Here is a 20,116-nt window from a genome sequence, read left to right as displayed (position 1 = left end):
AAATTCACCTCTCCAAGAAAAGATTGGATCTCTTTCCTACTTCTTGGTAGATCTAGCTTTTGAATTGCATTAACTCTATTAGGATCAATCCTAATTCCTTCTTCAAAAATAATATGACCAAGTAGCTTTCCTGATGTTAAAGCAAAGATACTTTTAGTGGGATTAAGAGAAATACTAAACCTTCTACATTTCAACAAATTGTTTTCAAGGTGCTTCAAATGATCTTCTTCTCTCTTTGAAAAAACTGTGATGTCATCAAGATAAACAACCATTGATTTATCCTTTTCTTCAACAAAAGAAATATCCATTGCTCTCTTAAAAGTGGCCCTTGCATTCATGAGACCAAAAGGCATCTTGGCGTACATGAATGTACCCCATGGCATTGTGAAGGCTATCTTCTCTTGATCATCCAGATGCACAAGGATCTGATTGTACCCTGAGAAACCATCAAGCATAGAAATTCCTTGTGAACCAACAATATTTTGCAGAATTAAATCCATCTTTGGACGAGGATAGTTATCTTTCAATGAAGCCTTATTCAAATTTCTGAAGTCAATACAAATTCTGATCTCTCCATTCTTCTTCCTAACTAGAACAAAATTTGCAAGCCAATTTGAGAATCTGATTGGAACAATGATTTTGGCATTAAATAGTTTCTTAATTTCCTTTTCAATCAATGGCATTAGAAGAGGATTAATTCTTCTTAACTTTTTCTTGAAAGGTTTATCATTCTCTTTAATAGGAATATTATGCTAGATAATAGAGGAATCATATTGTTTAAATTAGCATAGCTCCATGCAAAAATATCAACAAACCTTTTCATCATCTCAACATATTTGGCTTTCATATCAGCTGAAAGAAACTTTGATACTTTAATCATCTTAGGTACAAATGAAGTCCCTAAATTGCAGCTCTCTACTTCTCATCATCCTGTATCTTTGGAGATTTGAACACATCATTTTGATCAAACAACTTCTAAAGAGGAATGAGACCCTTAGGTATTGAATTGTTTTTTAATTGTAAAACTTCAAAATTCTCTTTTGATTCAACAAACATTTTGTTGATCCATTTGAGTGATTTCAAATTCTTCCTTTAATTCATTGAAATTCTTTACCTGTTGATCATGTTCAAAGACTTGCCAATTGGTGATGTTATCCATTATAGCTGGTTGATGACGAACTTCCACCTCATACTTTTCAGAAGAATGGATAGGGATGACAAACAAACTTGTGGAAACAGTAAGTGAATCTGCAATGGATTTTTGGTCTCTAGTTTTGATAGTGAAAGAATATGTTTGAAAATTTTCCAACAGATTTCTGTATGCTCTCATTCTTACATCCTTTGTTTGATAAGCACCTTCCACTTGTTTAATAACCAATTCAGAATATCAAAAAACAGAAATGTTTCGAGCCTTCATCTTTAACAAGACTTCTAAGCCAAAAATCAGAGATTCGTATTCAACCATTTTATTTGTGCAATCAAAGTTTAGTTTGTAAGAGTAAAACTTACTTTCATCACTTTGACTTGTGATCCAAATACTAGCTCCTACCCCTTCCTTTCCTGCTAATCCATCAAAGTACAAAGACCACCACCTCTCCATCTCTTTCTCATTTCCTTACTGATTTTCTGAGTGCTGATTTTCTGAATGCATCTCTTCCGATCCACTATCAAATGTCTCATTGAAAAGAATGGAAAATCCAAGTTCAGTATCAAATGAATAAATAGGAAAATTTTGAGGTTTGTCTTTGCTACTTAACATATAGGCCATTCTGGTCTCCTGATATAATCTCCTTTGCTAACCAAAAGCAGGGATGGTAGCATAAGTAAGGTCCATCTACATTGTGCCTTTGACTTTAGCTACCCATGATCTTGACAGCAGCGTCCAAAAATTTGGTAGAATGTCATCCACAACAATGTCCATGACAATTGTCTTTGCTAGGATTTGTGTTAGACCGACAACAACATCTTTGATTAAACCAATGCATTGGACTTTTTTTGAATCAAAAGAGAATAAGTCCTTATATGGGCTTGTTACCTATAATCCTAACCTCTCCATGATTACCTTGGGCATAATATTATGAGAGGCCCCTGAATCCAACATAGCATTATGTAAGGTCATGTCATGAATACTAATGCTTACATAGAAAGGAGGAAATTTTTCATTCTAGTCATCTTCAAGCCTTGGACCCAAGTATATAGTAGGATTATCTTCTTGCACATTTAAGATATCATCAGCTCCTGGTTGTGAATTTAACATCTCTACAATCTTACTTCTGTATTTATCTACCTTGGGAATTTCACTAAAAGGGACTGATATTTTGATTTTTGCAATTTAATTCTCAAGGTTAAAAACAGGAACAACTTTCTCAATTTCTTTGATAGAAGATGGAGGTTGAATTTCCTTTTTACCAAGTGGAGAATCATTTTTACCTTTAGTAGCGTTTGGGGTGTCCCTCTTGGCTTCAACTATCTTTGAAACATCCTTCTTGGGCTATGTTTTGTTTGCAATAATTGGTACATTTCTATTTCTGAGATTGTACTGTTTTTTCATTTCAAATATAGCATGTTGATACCCGTTTAAATAATTTGAAGGTTCTTCTCACTTGTTTGGTCAAACTTGATTCATCATGTTCTTCCTTAGTCAAGAAAATCCCTAACATTTCTTCATCAAGACAATGGATAGATTCTTTAGGAATCTCAAGTTCATCTTCTTCATCAACCAAGTTCTGCTGAAAAGGAGGTCTCACTAGAGGGTCAAGCTGCTAATTCCTATTTTCTCTTGGTCTTTGTTGTTTTTGAGGTCTCCTAACCTGAGGATTTCTAAATTGAGACTCCTACTGCACAGGAAGAGCAGAGGTGTTTCCAAGAGCTAACCTATCCATTATCTTCTCCATTGTCTTCATCATTGAATCTATCTTATCTTCTGGAAATGAAGAGGAAGGTTTCTCTTCTTCTTTCAATTTAGCTTTTCCCATCTTTTATTTTTTAGCAGCAACCATGTTTACTTCTACTTTTATTCCATCATTCTGCATATCAATAAGTGTAGCAGAGTCTCTCTCTCTAAGCAACAACAAAAAATCAGAATCAAATGCTTCAGCATATCTCATTTGTGCTAAAGCTTGTGGAGGTTTTAGGTGAGTTGGGATTGAATTAAACACTTTGTTAAACCCCTTTGAGATGTTTTGAATGGTTTCATCAGGTGCCCTTCTAAGATTATTGTACTTGGTAAGAGCTTGAACCAGATTAGTTCTATTTCTCCATTTCCTTAGAAAGCTATCTTCAAACTCTACCCAATTATGAATACTTCCAGCTGGGAGGGTTTTAAACCATTTTCTAACTTTCTCGATAAAGGTTTGTGCAAATAGTCTTAGCTTCACATCCTCATCATCAACTTCCTGTCTGTCAGAAAAATCATTGAATTCGTCTACATGTTCTTTTGCTGTGATTTCTTCATCACCACCCCATGTTGGAATTCTTGCAGCATATTTGCTAGGAAGGTCATGTAAAACAGTAGGGAGTGCAAGTGGAGCATACCTAGTAGGTACAACCATGATTAATGGAGGAATAGTGGTGACAGGTACAAAAGGGACAGAGGAGGTAGAACTGATATGAGGAGGACTGCTTGGTGTCTGAAAGCTACTAGGAATAACAGAAGCAGAGGATGAGGTGCTAATATGAAAAGGACTACTTGGGCTCTACAAACTAGTAACAAATGTACTCCAATTGGGAAGGGGTAAACCAGCTTTAGATTTAAGAAAGACTTCAAAAGGATCAAGTTCTTTCATTTTATCTAAGTCTTCCCTTTCTAACAATAATTCAGAAGTAACTACTTCCCAAAATTAGTCTTTATCTTCTTGTGATACTAAGGCTGAAGTATCAATTCCTATCCTTTGCAAATCTAAAATAATTCCAATAAGCTCTTCTTTGTTTTCTGATCTAAACAACACCTTGTGAATTTTTTCATCAACTATTCTTTTCTCGGGACTTCTTGAGAATTCAAAGAGCAAAGATTTTGAATAAGATGGAGTACCTGGTGTTTTAGTAAATCTTTGTTTGCTCCTTGAAAGAGTGTTGGGATTGTCCACAGGAGTAGGTGGATTTGGATTAGGATTGCTCCATGTATATCTCCCTCTCGAAGCCACCTTTAAAACATTGAAAATGTATGGAGTTACCAAGGTAGATTGCAGCCTTGAAAAGTTTTCTGAGCTCCTGCTACCTTCAGAAGTTCAGCTTCTCGATTTCGGGAATGAATAATCTTCAGGCTCCTGGCAGACACACCAAAATTTTATCAAAAACCTTCTCCTGATAGGCTACTGATTAGGAAGACCTTGAGTAACTGTTTCAAACAAACTTTTGGCTGAGGCTTAGCCTCCCCAACTTGAGAGGGCTCTCTCACTATGTTAAAGCTTTTAGTAAACGATTAGATGGCTAACTCTATGAAACAAGTAAAGGAGTATGAATGGTTGAAACATAGTTAATAAACATCCATTGGGCTTATGGAGTCAGAAAATGTTTAGTATGACAATAATATTATCTTATCATGGAAGGCAGGGCATCAAGAGTTCAATATACTAGTAACACATAAGAACTTGTAGGAAACACAGTCTACAAATGCATGAAGGAAGTTAGAGCATTGCCAATGAGTTCTAAGTAACATACATTCATACCACTGCAAATGAGGAAATGAGGACAATCATAAGACAATCAAGCATTGAAATCTCTTCTGAATCCTGAGTAGAAAAGCCAAACTCTGTATGACATAAAAAACATAGTCTTCTACAATGACACAATATGAGTGTTTTTCTCAAAAATTTCCAACCCTTAGTGCATTACAACTCTTGTCATATATAGAGTTTCCTTACAAGCTTGAATTCCTTCTTCCAGCAAGAGGGGAATTCAAATTTCTCTACACTTGACACCTATTGCACTTTAAACAACATATTAATTACAACTGACTGTAAACTAACAGTCTTAGAGACCTAATTTGACTAGGAGTGTAACTCCTTTTCTATGTTGGCAACAACTTTAATTATGAAACTAACTCATTCCTTGACATCTGTCCCTCTTCATCTTTGGATTGAGTGCTGACTTTAAACTTCATGCTAGCCTTTGATTACTTGTCTTCAACTCTCCCTAGATATTATGAAAACTACCCCAATTGTTTTTGCTTTAGTCTCCAAAATGGTTCCTCGAATACTGCTAACCATCTTATCCCCTTTTGTAGCATGTGATGCCTTGAATTAGTCCCAAGATTCTACTAAAAAACTCGTGCTAAGACAAAACCCCTTAGGTGTTGGTTGAAGCATGACAGCTGTCTGAGTTATGAAATGATTGCTGCTTTCACAGCGCAGAGTTTGGAGGTATTAAATGCTTCCTATTCTTTGAACTTTCCTTTGTTTGGTATTCAAATATTCTTAGGTGGCACCTTTGTGTCTTCTACAGCAGCATTCTTTCATAAAAGTTCCCCCCTTTTTATTTCAAAATGGATTCAAGAACAAAACTAGCATCCATGCTACGAAACTGTTGTACATTATATGTCATTTTTAGCAGTTTCGTAGCACGCTACGAAACTGCTGTGTGATTCAAGAGCACAATTTTTCGTTATTTCTTGTGATTCCTTCTTTCTTGATAAGTTCTCCACATGGTTAGGGGTTAAACAAAACTGATATTATCCATCCAAAGAATAACCTTTAATCTTCAAAAGGTATTCTTTCACATCAAAATTGAGTCAAAATTTCTTCACTTACTGTTAGGCTCAGCTATGTTGCGACTATTCCTCTGATTCATTCATTTGAATCTTCAAATCTTCAATCTGTCGTTTCATCATCCATATTGCAGTTCTCAATTTTCTGTTGACCCTTCAGATATATCTTTCCTCTTTTATTGCAGGGACTGACCAAGTGAAGTATTGAGCATAACAACTAACTATTTCAGGCATTGAAACTTTTTTATCTTCCCACAGAGCCTGCATTCTATTGAAATTGGCTTCCTTAATTGCATGTTTCCTTGCTTTGTTCCTATGTTTGGCATTTTCAAGATTAGCAAGCTTCAACTTCTTTTCTATTTATTCAAGACCTCATTCCTCCCGTTGAGTGATAACTGCCTTACCTCTGTCACCTTTGTGCAGTTGTGATGATGTTTCTAATGGAACCACAGGTTCTTCAAGTAATTCTGCTACCTCCCCTGTCTCACCTGTTTCTGGCTGTGCCTCTTGTATCCTTCTTGAATGCCTTGTCACAGGTCTTCTTGGGTTGAACACAAACTTTGAGACCTGGTCATCAAATTTAAGCTTTTTGGAAGATTTAACTCTTTTGGTTTTGTTCTTACCTGATTCAAGTAAATTTGCTTAGACCAGAGGAGTTTCTTTGGCCTGGAGGAGATCGTACAAACTTCCCTTTGAAACTGGGCTTTCATCAGTAATCACAATCTTCCCCTTTTCCTTGGCTAATTGACTTCTTGTTATTCTTCTTTGGACAGTTCGAACAACAGACTTCTCTTATACCACCTCATTGATCTGAACCTTCTTCCTTTGTGACTGTTGAGGGGTGTCTTGAACTGCTAGTGGTGTCATAGGCTCCTTGGCCTGCTTTTGAGCTTTCAATTTCACAAATCTTCTTGATCTTGTTTCCTCCTGATGACTTACTGCAGGTGAAGAAATTTCCTTATCCTTAGGGCTAAGTCTCGTTTAAGTTTTAAAACCTGTCATAAACAAGAAAGAAGACCATTCTCTTCCAATCTTCTAAAGCTCATGTAAAACAATCAACTTGATCAACCCATGATGGAATAAGGAGGTTTCAAAAGCTTCTTTCTTCAATTGAACCTTATCAAACATTTCGCCTATGCTATGAAACAGATAAAAAGGTAAATAAAGAGATATCTCTCCAGTGAAATGTAAGAGGAGCTTAAAATGGTAAGAGTACGCCTTATGGTATCTCCCCTCACAGGTAACTTATCTTTGGATGCTTGTCAGCAGGTTGGCATATGAATCCTTGTTATAGACATTTTTGTGCCTTACAGCATTGAGCATGAAATGTCCATAATCTAAGGGATCCAAAGTCCCTAAGCATGTTGTTCCTACCCCTAGAGGAACAAGGCTAACAAACCACAACAATTCACAGAAGTTCTCCACCTAAAACTGCTCAAAAACAAGTCAGTTCAGGATCATTTCAGTGGCTACACTAGTTGTTTGCGCTCAATGTCAAAGCCAACACTGGCTACCTGCGTTGAATGTCAACTGGAACACTAGCTACCTGCGCTGAACGAGAATGGACAAGTGGCAGGCTCATTTCTCAAGGTGTCAAAACCCAGGAAGCTTCCAAAATGACACTTACCTCAGGGAATTCGACTGGTGATGAGTAAGAGGTTCCAAATCTCCAAGTGGAAGCAAGAACCTCCAAGTGGACTCAAGAAATGACAGAGGGAGAGGACACTAGTCAGATCTCAAGCTGACTCATCCTCTCTCCAAACATCTATATATGGATCTCTCCTCCATGAGATCTAGAGGTGGGAATTTTGTTATTGCAAAGAATTGTTGTTGGTTTGAGACTGGAATCATTGGGTGCTTAATGCTTTGAAAGGGGTGAAGATAGGAATTCCATTTGCTGGGAAGGAGATGCTGGATTGGAGCCCTCTGGGTTGTATCTCTTCCTGAACCTTGTTATTCATTAATAAAGCTATCTTGGTTTCTCCTATATTCTGATGTATTCTTGATGTATGAATGTATTAGTATATTTGGTTTATTTCTAATCCTAAACTAGTTATGAATGTGAATATCTGTCTTTGCGTAGTGTTCTTCTCTTGTCGCAAGTAGCTGTTCTCTTGTGATCTTGCAGGAAGTTGAAGCTGGATAAGCAAGAAGGCAAGTAGTTGTGAACACCCAAAGAGAAGAGAGACCGGATCGAGGGACAAACGGAAGACACCGGTAAGTCTATTGATCTCTCTTCTTTCACATTTCATAAAGGAAGAAACCAGCATAGCTGTACTCGTTTGTTGCTAAGGCACTGTCACACCTTAGGTGGATAGGATCGTCGTGCATAGGCATTTTTCCCCACAACAAATTGGCGACTCCACTGGGGAGATCTGTTTAGTCATTTTATTTGTGTTTCTATCATTGTTTATTTCATAGAATTGACAACAACAATCGAACTGCATCTTTCCCGGATGCAAAGTAGAAAGTTGCTGCTTTGATCCAATTGATGGACTTGTCTATGATCTGAACAATGGATTCACAAATGATTTGATGATCCTTGTGATAGATCTTAGTAGCCTCTCAAAGCATCCCTTTGATTACACCTTGCTTGTTGCTTTTATTTGGCCTAAAATAGTGAATGAAAGAGCAATCTGTGACCCAGAACCTGAGGGAAACGAGAGTTTCTCCTTCAGCGCAGACCCAGTGAAGGGATTCTGCATTTTAATGCAGGTCCCATGAAGGCTACCTGCGCTGAATGTCAAAACCCCTGTGTTGAGGTTGCGCTGAACCAGTTTGTCCTTGTGCAGCTGGGGTTCTCTGCTATGTTTTGCCTTGTTTTGATCTCTGTTTTTGCAGCCTGTAAACAGCATAGGTACCAGTCTGAAAACTCCTTTTCTCTGCTTACATTCCACCTCCTTTTGTACAAAAAGACTGTGAGTGTTTTTATGTGTTTGTGGTGTCATTTACAGTTTTCCTTTGCATGAGTGAAATAGTCATCCTGTAGCCCTTGATTCAGATCTGTTGATTGTGATCTTAGAAGAGAGTTCATTGGCTGTTTGTAGATTGATTATACATTTACTTTTGCTTATTGGTTTGAATTTGTCTCTTTTAAGTGTCGAAACAAGTCTTTATTTCGAAAATAGTTAAGTGTTGTAATCTCTTCTATCTTCTCTGATTTCGAAAAAGTAAACTTGTTTGTAATTATCATTTAAAAGCAAATTCAAAGTTGTACAAAAAGCTTTCTTTGTAGGCATCAATACTAAGAAAGCGGAAAACAAACACCTGCATTGTGCATTTGCATTTGATAGTTTGCATGTTGGATTTAGGAAAAGTGCATTAGAGTGTGCTGATTGCTCTTTGAGAAAAGATGGTGTCTTTCTTTTCCCTTAGTAGCTAGGATTTTCAAAGTTGAAAAGATATAAAGCTTGCTTATCATCTTTAGACTGCATTTAGGAATTTGTATCATACATCTCGTGGTGAACCTTGAAAGGCAAACTTTAAAAAGATCAACCTAAAATAAATTGAATGAACTTAACAACGCTTTGTAACATAACGCACAACATAGAGGTCTAGGCTAGAGACGTGTTCCGGCGTCGTTAAGCCTGGTGACTGTCGATCACGTGGATGGTGGGTGATTCCTCCTGAGGGACGATAGCGCCAGTACGAATTGTGCTCCCACGTAACGTCGCGTATATATTGGGAGACCCCTATAGGCATAAAACCTTTATCCTTAGGAAGCCTTTTCGGCCGCCCTACTGATCGCAATGCACTGAACACAGCATTCAGGAAGATCGACCGCCCGTACCCTAAAAAGTATTCTGCGGTTTTGCGAAAAGTTTGGCACACCCTCTGCCTAGAACTCCAGAGCAGTTCCTTTTGGCCTTTTTCAGACTCTATAACAGAAAAAGTCCATCCGAGCATTTGTCACTTCGGGCTCGTTAAAACATCGAAGGAGACTAGAGTCATCTTTAGCTTTTTCTCGACTCTTTAAAACTGAAAAAGCAAGTTGTGTCTAAAGCGTCGTTAAATTTATTTTAAACGGAATAATCACCCCTATTCCTGCGTTGATCTTTAGGTTGAAAAAATGGAGCACACCAACCAAGGAATTCCCCTTGGTGGAAATCCTAGTCCCTTCTCCTCTTGGGGAGATGTTGGTGCGCCCCACATGGCCACATTGTCGCTTCCAGGACTGACAATTGGCCTGCCACTTTGGCTCTTTTCAACCAATGTCGTTCAGAACACCACCATTCCTGAACAGTCGAGTCAACAGTTAGACCAGACCAGAGTTGCCCACCAGCCTTCTACTTCATCTTCCTCTCTTCCTTCCTCTTCGCTTGACGGAACTGGTAAAACCAAAAACCGAGTTCCTAAGGAGAAGAAGGAAAAGAAGAAGAAAGAGAAGAAGAAGAAAGAGAAGAAGAAGAAATAGAAGAAGAAGGAGGAGCCAAAGGCGACTGGGGGCAAACAAGTGTCGTCTGACAAAAATCCACACATAGCACTGACAAGGCCTAAATCGCCATGTGTCATATGCAAGGGAGACCATTTCCACAGAGATTGTCCCTGTATCCCTCAAATACTTAGGGACTGGTCTCCCCGTTTGCACAATTCGGTAGCATCAACCTCTGATAGCGATGTTGACTGCTCACCGTCGACTAGTGAAAGTGAAGTCCCAGGACAAAGAGGGAAAGCTAGATTTCCCTGCAAACTGTGTGAAGGTGATCACGCCATCCATCGTTGTCCCTTCTTAGACGAGGCTAAAAGAGTTTTGGAAGATCGCCCGATTTTACGAGCGCAACTTCCTCCTGGATATCAAAAAATCCTGCCAAGTCCTTCACTAGTTGAGAACCCGGCTGGCCCGCCCAGGTGGTCAGCCGAAGCACCTATCATTGAAGATGAATCGTCTGGATCCATGCCTGACGAAAGTCAAAAGGTTGATACGGCAGTTGACCCGGTTTTGCCTTCAGAGGCTCTATCTTCGAATGATACCATCACAGAGGAGAATAAAGATGACACCGTCCAAATTCTCTTCATCAACACTGACTCTGATGAACAAGGGGGCAATGCCCCCATTCCTTTATCGCAGGAAGGAAGTTCGTCAAAGCAATATCCGGCCGTCTATTCGGTCCCACCACCAAGCAACCTGGTTGTGTCCTTTGACTGGAACCAACTAGGCAGACCCCGGTTGCCAGCAAGCATACCATTCAGAATTATCGTTCAAATATACAGAATGGTAATGGCTGGCACTATCGTTGATGAGGGGGCATCTGTGAGTATCCTTTCCTCTATTGCTTGGAAAGCGCTTGGTTCGCCAGCACTTTTGCCTGAAATGAGAAATCTATCGGGCTTTGATAAAGGAACCAGTCGACCTTTAGGGATCCTCCCCAATGTGCCTATAACATTGAAAGGGAAGACCGTTCAAATGAACGTGATGGTCATTCAAGGACCCTTGGATTATAACCTACTCCTTGGACGAGACTATATATATTGCATGGGATCTATAGTCTCCTCACTCTTTAGATTAATGTGTTTTCCGCATGAAGGAAGAGTCGTCAAGCTCGTGGACCAACTTTCATTTCCCGGATCACGCATCGCAGATAGTCACATACCATCCCTAAATGGTCTATTCACGCAAGAAGTGTCTCAACCCACGGTTCGTCCTCCTGATGAGCGCGAGTAATCCGGGAGGATATGACTGGAACCCAGGGGGCATGCGTCCTGGTCTGCTTCGGCAGGGAAACTTTGGGTATAGAGTAGATTTCCGCGAGAGAATATGACTAGTCTGTACCCTGTCCGTAGAGGAAGAGGGGTTATTCTAGAATAAGATTCTTTTGTCAAAGTTATGTGAGTTGACGGGCATCGTCGCTCACCCTTGTCTATTTCGGTAGACATTGCTGAAGAAGTGTTTTGTTTGAAAGATTAACGAGAGAATCTTTGGGTAACCTGAAAGAGGTGAAGTCTCTCTCTTTAAAACAATTGTTTTGAAGGAAGAGAAGTAGAGGTAACCTTGAAATCGTACTTTATACCTGGGGGCATGCAAACCTTTTGGAGTGCAAGCAAAGAGCGGTTATTTATCTGTTTTTTGGGTTAGCCGTCTCCTAACTTGCATAAAGAAAGGATGCGGAGCAAAGCTTAGTGAGATGAAGCTCCATAAAAAATAGGATCTTGATGAGACACTCTTACCATATGACTGGGTATTCGAGCAGTTTTAGCACAAAGTTCATGCTCGTTAAAAAATAAACGCAAGATCCGAGCAGTTTTAGCACATAGTTCATGCTCGTTAAAAAATAAACATAAGTTCGAGCAAATGTTTCCACCCGCGTTTAAGCTCGTTAAAAAATGAACTATCCAGGTAAATAACCACTGCGAATGTAATATCATCAGCCATTAAAGCCTTGGTCGTGTTTGCACCATCACCTCCACTTTTTCATTGGCCGATCGTTCACCTCCATATGATTGTTTACCCAATTTGGGGAACAGCTGCGAAGAGTGATTTCACCTAGCCATCCTTGTGACACTGTCGTGATTGGAAAATTCCAACCTGTACCTGGAATCAGCTGCTATCCCTGTTTATCACTCGTTCCTCAAAAGACGAGTCTTCTTTAAGCTCTTTTAAACTGACTCGTAAAATATGAAAAGATTGCCGAGTTTTGGCCTTCCAGCTCGTTAAAGCGACTAGAAGAGCTATCCCTCCTCTAGATTTTAATCTTTTTGGAACTGAGGGATTATTGCACAAAAAGATCGAGCGCTTGTTTTGTTCGGCTCGTTAAAACTATCGAAAACTCATCCCTTCTATATTGTTTTATACTTTTTCGGACTTAAGGGATTAGATGACGCAAAAGGAATTTTGGAGTTAACTTTATGTACCTTTTTAGACTCTCTAAAAATGAAAAGGACCGAGTTTTCCTTGTCGTTAGACTCGTTAAAATCATTAAATAGCGACAAACTTGTCTTTAGACGAGAACGAGTTTCACTATCGCTAGGCTCGTTAAAACATAGCGATGGGCTTGCCCGAAGGGCAGGTTATAGAACAAGCATATGTTATCCTCCTCAAGCTTGACAAAAATAAAGAGGTACTGGTCAGCAATGACTGGGGAAAAATTGGGAGAAACTAAAGAAAACTTTGATGGTAGCAAGTCGCTCTTGAACATGACACTTTTCCTCCGTACCACAATCGGGTTGGGTTGTTTCATTCACCGGTCACATCCATGGTCTCGCCATACCATCCATATTTGGGGTAATGCTACCGATCCATCGTATCAGTGTCGCCACGTGTTCAAGAGAAGTCGTTCAGAAAGAGTCAACCGTGTCCCATCCACTGCCGTACATTATCCTTCATCCTTTCATGACCGCCACCCTGAATCATATGTCACAGATCGTTTTCACCTCCATTAAAATCATTAGCTCTGTTCCGTGTCACTGATGTGGGATTCATTAAGGCCCTCCTTTGATGGATCGCTTCTTGTCGACATTAGCTCATTATCCAAGAATTTGATCTAGGAACCACCCCTTCAGTACTTTGAAGCTTGCATGCCACAATGGCAAGTTTCTCACTTCCGGCGACAGGTATACATCAATGACCTTCGACCGAAAGATTTTGCGTGGTGTTCGACGCCAATTCCTTTATTCACACCACGTGAATTGTACTGCAGTACCTTGAGGGTCATTATCATTATCAGTGATTCCTCTCGCGCTTGTTAACGGTTTACATCATTGACCGGTAATCAAGCGATGCCTTTCCATGTTCGACTTCAGAACATTTCTCACGTGGATCGACTTGTACTTAGAGTGAAGATCGAACGAGTTTGAAGACCCCGGATCTAGTTTCATCCATCTGGGATGCGATATACATTCAGGAAAGATAAAGACATTGACATGTACATCATTGCAGCAGATAATCATCCTACTCAAAGGATGATAATTTCATCAAAATTATCAGTCTACCATCAGACGATTGTCTGTTCTATGTACAGAAAAATGAATTTATAAAGCTGAGCATGGGAATGCCCGCCTCAGCTAGATCATGAAAGCAGTATGAAAAATAATGTATTGTATCTTATTACAGGTCTCCTCCTAGCATTGGATGAACTTCGGATCCCCCTGATAAAGCATTTCGCCCGATAAACAGCCTCATACTTTAGGGGGCAACTGTTATAGACATTTTTGTGCCTTACAGCATTGAGCATGAAATGTCCATAATCTAAGGGATCCAAAGTCCCTAAGCATGTTGTTCCTACCCCTAGAGGAACAAGGCTAACAAACCATAGCAATTCACAGAAGTTCTCCACCTGAAACTGCTCAAAAACAAGTCAGTCCAGGATCATTTCAGTGGCTACACTAGCTGTTTGCGCTGAATGTCAAAGCCAACACTGGCTACCTGCGTTGAATGTCAACTGGAACACTAGCTACCTGCGCTGAACGAGAATGGACAAGTGGCAGGCTCATTTCTCAAGGTGTCAAAACCCAGGAAGCTTCCAAAATGACACTTGCCTCAGGGAATTCGACTGGTGATGAGTAAGAGGTTCCAAATCTCCAAGTGGAAGCAAGAACCTCCAAGTGGACTCAAGAACTGACAGAGGGAGAGGACACTAGTCAGATCTCAAGCTGACTCATCCTCTCTCCAAACATCTATATATGGATCTCTCCTCCATGAGATCTAGAGGCGGGAATTTTGTTATTGCAAAGAATTGTTGTTGGTTTGAGACTGGAATCATTGGGTGCTTAATGCTTTGAAAGGGGTGAAGATAGGAATTCCATTTGCTGGGAAGGAGATGCTGGATTGGAGCCCTCTGGGTTGTATCTCTTCCTGAACCTTGTTATTCATCAATAAAGCTATCTTGGTTTCTCCTATATTCTGATGTATTCTTTATGTATGAATGTATTAGTATATTTGGTTTATTTCTAATCCTAAACTAGTTATGAATGTGAATATCTGTCTTTGTGTAGTGTTCTTCTCTTGTTGCAAGTAGCTGTTCTCTTGTCGCAAGTAGTTGTTCTCTTGTGATCTTGCAGGAAGTTGAAGCTGGATAAGCAAGAAGGCAAGTAGCTGTGAACACCCAAAGAGAAGAGAGATCGGATCGAGGGACAAACGGAAGACACCGGTAAGTCTATTGATCTCTCTTCTTTCACATTTCATAAAGGAAGAAACTAGCATAGCTGTACTCGTTTGTTGCTAAGGCACTGTCACACCTTAGGTGGATAGGATCGTCCTGCATAGGCATTTTTCCCCACAACAATCCTTTACATAGCTTCTGGGCACTGATTTGGTTAAGTCTGAGCCTATGAATTCTGGCTTCAAAAATTCTTGGCAAGGTGCCATTTCGAACTTAAAGTTCTTGAACCATCTCTCTTGGCCTCTTGGTATCTCTGTGACTGTGGATATGACCTCAGGAGAAATTGGAATTTAAACCAATGAAATTGAGAGCAAAATCTTTGGTGACTTGAACATGACCACCTTGAAGTTTCTCGCAGAGTTTCCAATAGCCCACCTGTTTGAATGCATGTTCAACCTCTTTGCATCTCATGAGCACATATAAGCCTTCTGGCTTAGCTCTAAGACACTGGCCAGATCTGCAATTTTTCCTTTCTTCAGACATGTCCATGAAAATGCTGCAAGGAAACTTGAAGATGAACCTATACTGTATCGGTTTGAAAACTACTTCCATTGAACTTGAAATTGAGAGTTGCCTCACTTGAACTTTTAAACTATGAACTGCCTCACTTGAGCTTTCAAAATTTTCTGATGAGTGTCATCCTTAAGCTTGCTAATTCTCTTACTATGCGTGAAAGGAACTCGGAAAAACTAAGACTAACTTACCCCACTTAATTTTTTGAAATTTGAAAAATGTGTACAAGACATGTGATGAATCTAATGATGATAATGAATGACCACATGTGATAGGCATGGTTCAAGGACTGACACGTGGTGATGAAACGTTAACGGAATTTTATGGAAAAGATAGCTAGACAAGATCTAGCATGAATCCCCGATTTCGTAGTGCAGCCAGTGCAAATTCTGTGTTTTGCACTACGAAATCTCCTAGTTATGAATCCCTGTTTTCATAGCGCACATAGTGTATTTTGATGAGTTTGCGCTACGAAGACTCCTAGTTGATTTCCTAGCGCATGCCAACTTTTAAAATAGTCTTGACATATGACACTTATGAACCGATGTGGGACTATTGGTAGTTTAAACAAGTTTTTTGACCTTATTTAACAATGGGAAGAATACTCTATCCTATATTTTAGACTCCCTAAACAAAACAATAGAAATGACTTCACTAAGACTGACTTACAACTTTGAAACCATACAAGTTCAATTTTTTTTTTAGTGATAACAGAACTCATGGAGGAACTTGGCAACCCTAACTCAGTTGCTACATAAGCAAAGCTAGGGCTATGGTGATAGAGGTCAGATCATTTGAAAGGATAGCTTACCTGATTGTTGAGCATAGTCTCAAATCTAAGCATAAGAAGTTGGTAAGAAGGGAGAGAGAGAGAGAATCTAGAGGGGTAAGGGAAGGCTGATGCAACAGATGGTTGTAATCGCTCTTCTGACATTAATATAGAACTACAGTTGTATTGTCTACTCCATGGTGTTGGTACTATCATTCATTTACTTGTTTGTCCAATACCTTTTAGCGTGAGTAGCTTAGTTATATGTAACTAGATGTCTTTTATGTATTCATGTATTAGTTATTAAGGTTGTCTATTATGATTATGCTTGTCTCTTCTATGTGCAGGACTTGATCTAGAGCCAGCTCAAGGGACTTCCACCTAGCTGCATTGTGCTCTTCGGAAAATCTACACGGAGGCTTGAGGTAATCCATCTGTTTTTCTTTGATAGTTAGTTAATGTTTATGGACATGCATGTAACTTTGTGACAGCTGCAGATAATCTTATAGTCTGCCAAGGGTCCCAGGAAGACCCTTGAGGGTATCTCCATTCTCCATACACCGTGCATTTTATCCTAAAGAAGAATTTGCAACTCCACTGGGGAATATACATCTAGTTCTCGATTTACCCAGACAGTTCTCAGTTTCTTCCTCCTTCTAAGACCTCCTTATACTTCTGCATTCCCTTTCTGACCCACCAAAACCTTGCTTCATTTTGCCTTCACATATTCAGCCTTGAATCTGATCCAAAAGGCCCTATTTTTAGTTGTTTTCCCACACTAACGTAGGTTAGCAAACTAAATAGTGCTTTATAAAGCTCTGTGTCTGCACAAACAAAGCGTTAGTGGACCCAATAACTCTCTGTGGCTATTGCTACAGAGCATTAGTCCCTTAAAATATTGATATACAACTATGTCTACAAACTCAAGGGGATAGGAAGCCTGCTCATGGACTAAAAGAGGGTCTGCAACTACATTTTTTTAGCAAGATCAGTGTCCTGAAAGATTTTTTTTTTTTTTAGGAAATAAGCTTTTTTCTTTCTTAAAACATTTTTTATGAAAGAAGGATCGACATTTTTTATTCGTTCTTCTGTTTAGTTGGTTAAAAATTGCTTTATTTTGGTTTCAAATAGTTGTTAGGAAAGCATTGGAAAGATTTATGTTGGTTATGCATGTGTTATAATGACTAGGACGCATGGAACAAATATGAATAAGTGAAAGACACTCACCTACAGAATACAACCTATTTTCATCAAACTGAATTTTTTTTTTAAAGCATTGTCTTGTGCATGATTTTTGAGTCATAGCCCCATCACATTTCATACGTCGACTCCCATACCGAAGACAATAAAAAAGTACACATAAAATTGACCTAAAATCAATCAGTAACTCTTTATTGAGCAAACAAACATTAGTTTAGGCTAGGATCTTGGGATAGGCAGTGTGAGTAAACTGCCCAAGATCAAAAACCAAAACTAATGTCATTAAAAGAGAGAAAGTTCCTTCCGCACTCATACTACCAGGACCACTCTAGTCAAAGCGGAGCTAAATATGAGACAACATCGGGCTGTAAGTGAAGGTAGCCCACCTTCACTTGCAACTCCTTTGGGTATTCTATGTATTGGGGATCCCTTCGGGGATTTCAGAGCTGAGTGAGGGACTCAGGTATCCTACCCACACAGTGTACTGTCTGCGACTATGTGCCCCCTAATAGTATCTGTCAGCTAAGGTATCCTTAGTGGCCAAGCTTTTAGGGACTTACACAAGGTGACTGGGGTGGGTTGCCCTAGTACCTAACATAGACGGACCTACTTTGTCTTCAGTTTTTGGGAGGGTGCTCATCTTCACGAGAGTACTTGGCCCCTCAATCTAAGGTTCAGGAGAAGCTCTAGAGTAACCATAACTATACAGTTGGATAGCCCTCTTTGTTATTCATTGTGATACTAGATTTCATCTACAGCGATCGGTGCTTATCAGACAGGGTCATTTCCCTCTGTTTGCTGATTGATAAAATTAGTGTATTTTTTATATTTTTTAGGTACCCGTGTGCTATCATTGAGACTTTAACAAATATCACGATAAAATTTATTTATAAAAATTAACGGTCACCGTGGCTACATCTAGCCCTCGTCATCAATCTAAACGATTGTTAGGACTTCCTCCACTCATTGTGGAAGATCCACTGAGCTATAATGAACCGGATTCCCCATCTTTAAGGAATTAGTCTCCTAGATCTCACATGGAATCTATTTGGACAACCAATGATTCAAGATTTTTGGAGGATTTCTTTAACGAAGGATTTATTCCTGCCTTTAACCCTCCGATCATGAATCCGTTGGACCCACTCTTGGTTCCCGTGGCACCTGTAATCCCTGTCTCTTTAGTTGGAACATTTCCATCCACCCCGTCGATGGCTAACGAGTCGTGAAAGTTTGTGGACACTTTTGGTCCTCCACCACTTCCCCAATCAAAAATCACCACCACACTGTTGATGGCGAACCCCGCTATCCCATTTTTCCTAGGTACAATGACTCACATGACACCCTCCATGAGTGGTACCCAATTGATGCCAGGTTCCACCCCTTTAGTGTCACACTGTATACCTTTGACAAGTGCTACATAAAACGCTCAATATAGCACTATTAGCGCAGTTCCCGTCCACCAACAATACGGTCGGCATCCATTGTACAATTCAAACCCCTAGATTCAAGTATCTGGGGGCATTCCCAATATGCACATACTGGTCAGGAACGTAACAATTCCCCCTCCATTCTTAGGCATGCATGGTCAGTCATTGATTGACATGAGTGTTTCTTATGTCAATCAAGGACATATGGTTAGTTCTATGGTGGATGAGAATCCTCAAGGAGGTCCCAACCAATCCATGGGGGCACCCTACTCACAAATTAAAATGAGTCAAGGGGGCACTGCTTATCCTGGGGGCAATTCTATACCCCAAATTCACATTCCCCATGGAAATCCACACTACAACGCCATACCCTAAGGCAACTACTATACCAGATAGCCTATGTATAATATTGGGACTCAACAATGGGAGGATTTCAAGGATCCTCAAGTCATATGTCATCGCCTTGGCTGAGTCGGGGGCACCACACACTCTGCCTTTCTTAGCAACATTGGATATCCTCGACTTGCAAAAACCTACAAATGACCCCATCTATCATAACTTACTTTGGCTGTTGATCCTGCATAAAATACCAATAGACATCCCCAAGTTCGTAGGGAAACGAGGGGAGGACCGCACACCCATATCACCACCTATCATCTTTGGTGTGTTTCCAAATCCATGGTGGATGATAGTGTCCTATTACATCTTTTTCCCTGCACCCTCACTGGCAATGCAGCTAAGTGATACATTGAGTTACCACACACATCAGTAAATACCTTTGATGCTCTAGCAATGGAATTCTTAAAGCACTTCCAGCCATCCACTATGAGACTGGGACAAAGCTCCTCACTTCATTACATCAGGATACTGCCACCCACATCTCTAATCATATACATGAATGGATATGTAGGCGAAGGTTAGTCAAAGCTCCCTTCCCATACTATCTCTTAGTGGACTGGTTCTGCAGGTCCCTACTCTTGCAAATCGCTAAAGATGTCACTTTAGGTGGTGTGGTCATAGAAGACCAATCCATACGTTATGCCCATCACTTTGATCTGATATATTCACAGTCTGGCACTCTTTACGACGTAATCCTCAATGCCCCTCATAACTCCAATGTCTCCACTACTCAGCACCCTGGAGTGCACACTGATGGGATTATCAGTGCAACCTCTAGGGCTGCTATAAAAAAAATCATCAGCCACATTGGCTAGATGTCAGTGGACCCCTCTACCAAATCAACTGCTCTTCCTATCACCGCGATAAAATTTTTTACAGTCTACACAAAAACCTGATGGTAAGAACAAGAAGAATAAGAAACAGACCACTGCTTTTGAGGAGTAGTCAACAAAGAAGAAAAACCCAAAACAGAAGGCCATTGCACCTCTTGACGATGGAAAGGATAAAC

This window comes from Pinus tabuliformis, chromosome X (genome assembly GCF_031772625.1).
Source record: "Pinus tabuliformis cultivar Carrire ecotype Pingquan chromosome X, CPIR1, whole genome shotgun sequence".
Lineage (NCBI taxonomy): Eukaryota > Viridiplantae > Streptophyta > Pinopsida > Pinales > Pinaceae > Pinus > Pinus tabuliformis.
Note: the sequence above shows the minus strand (reverse complement) of the source record.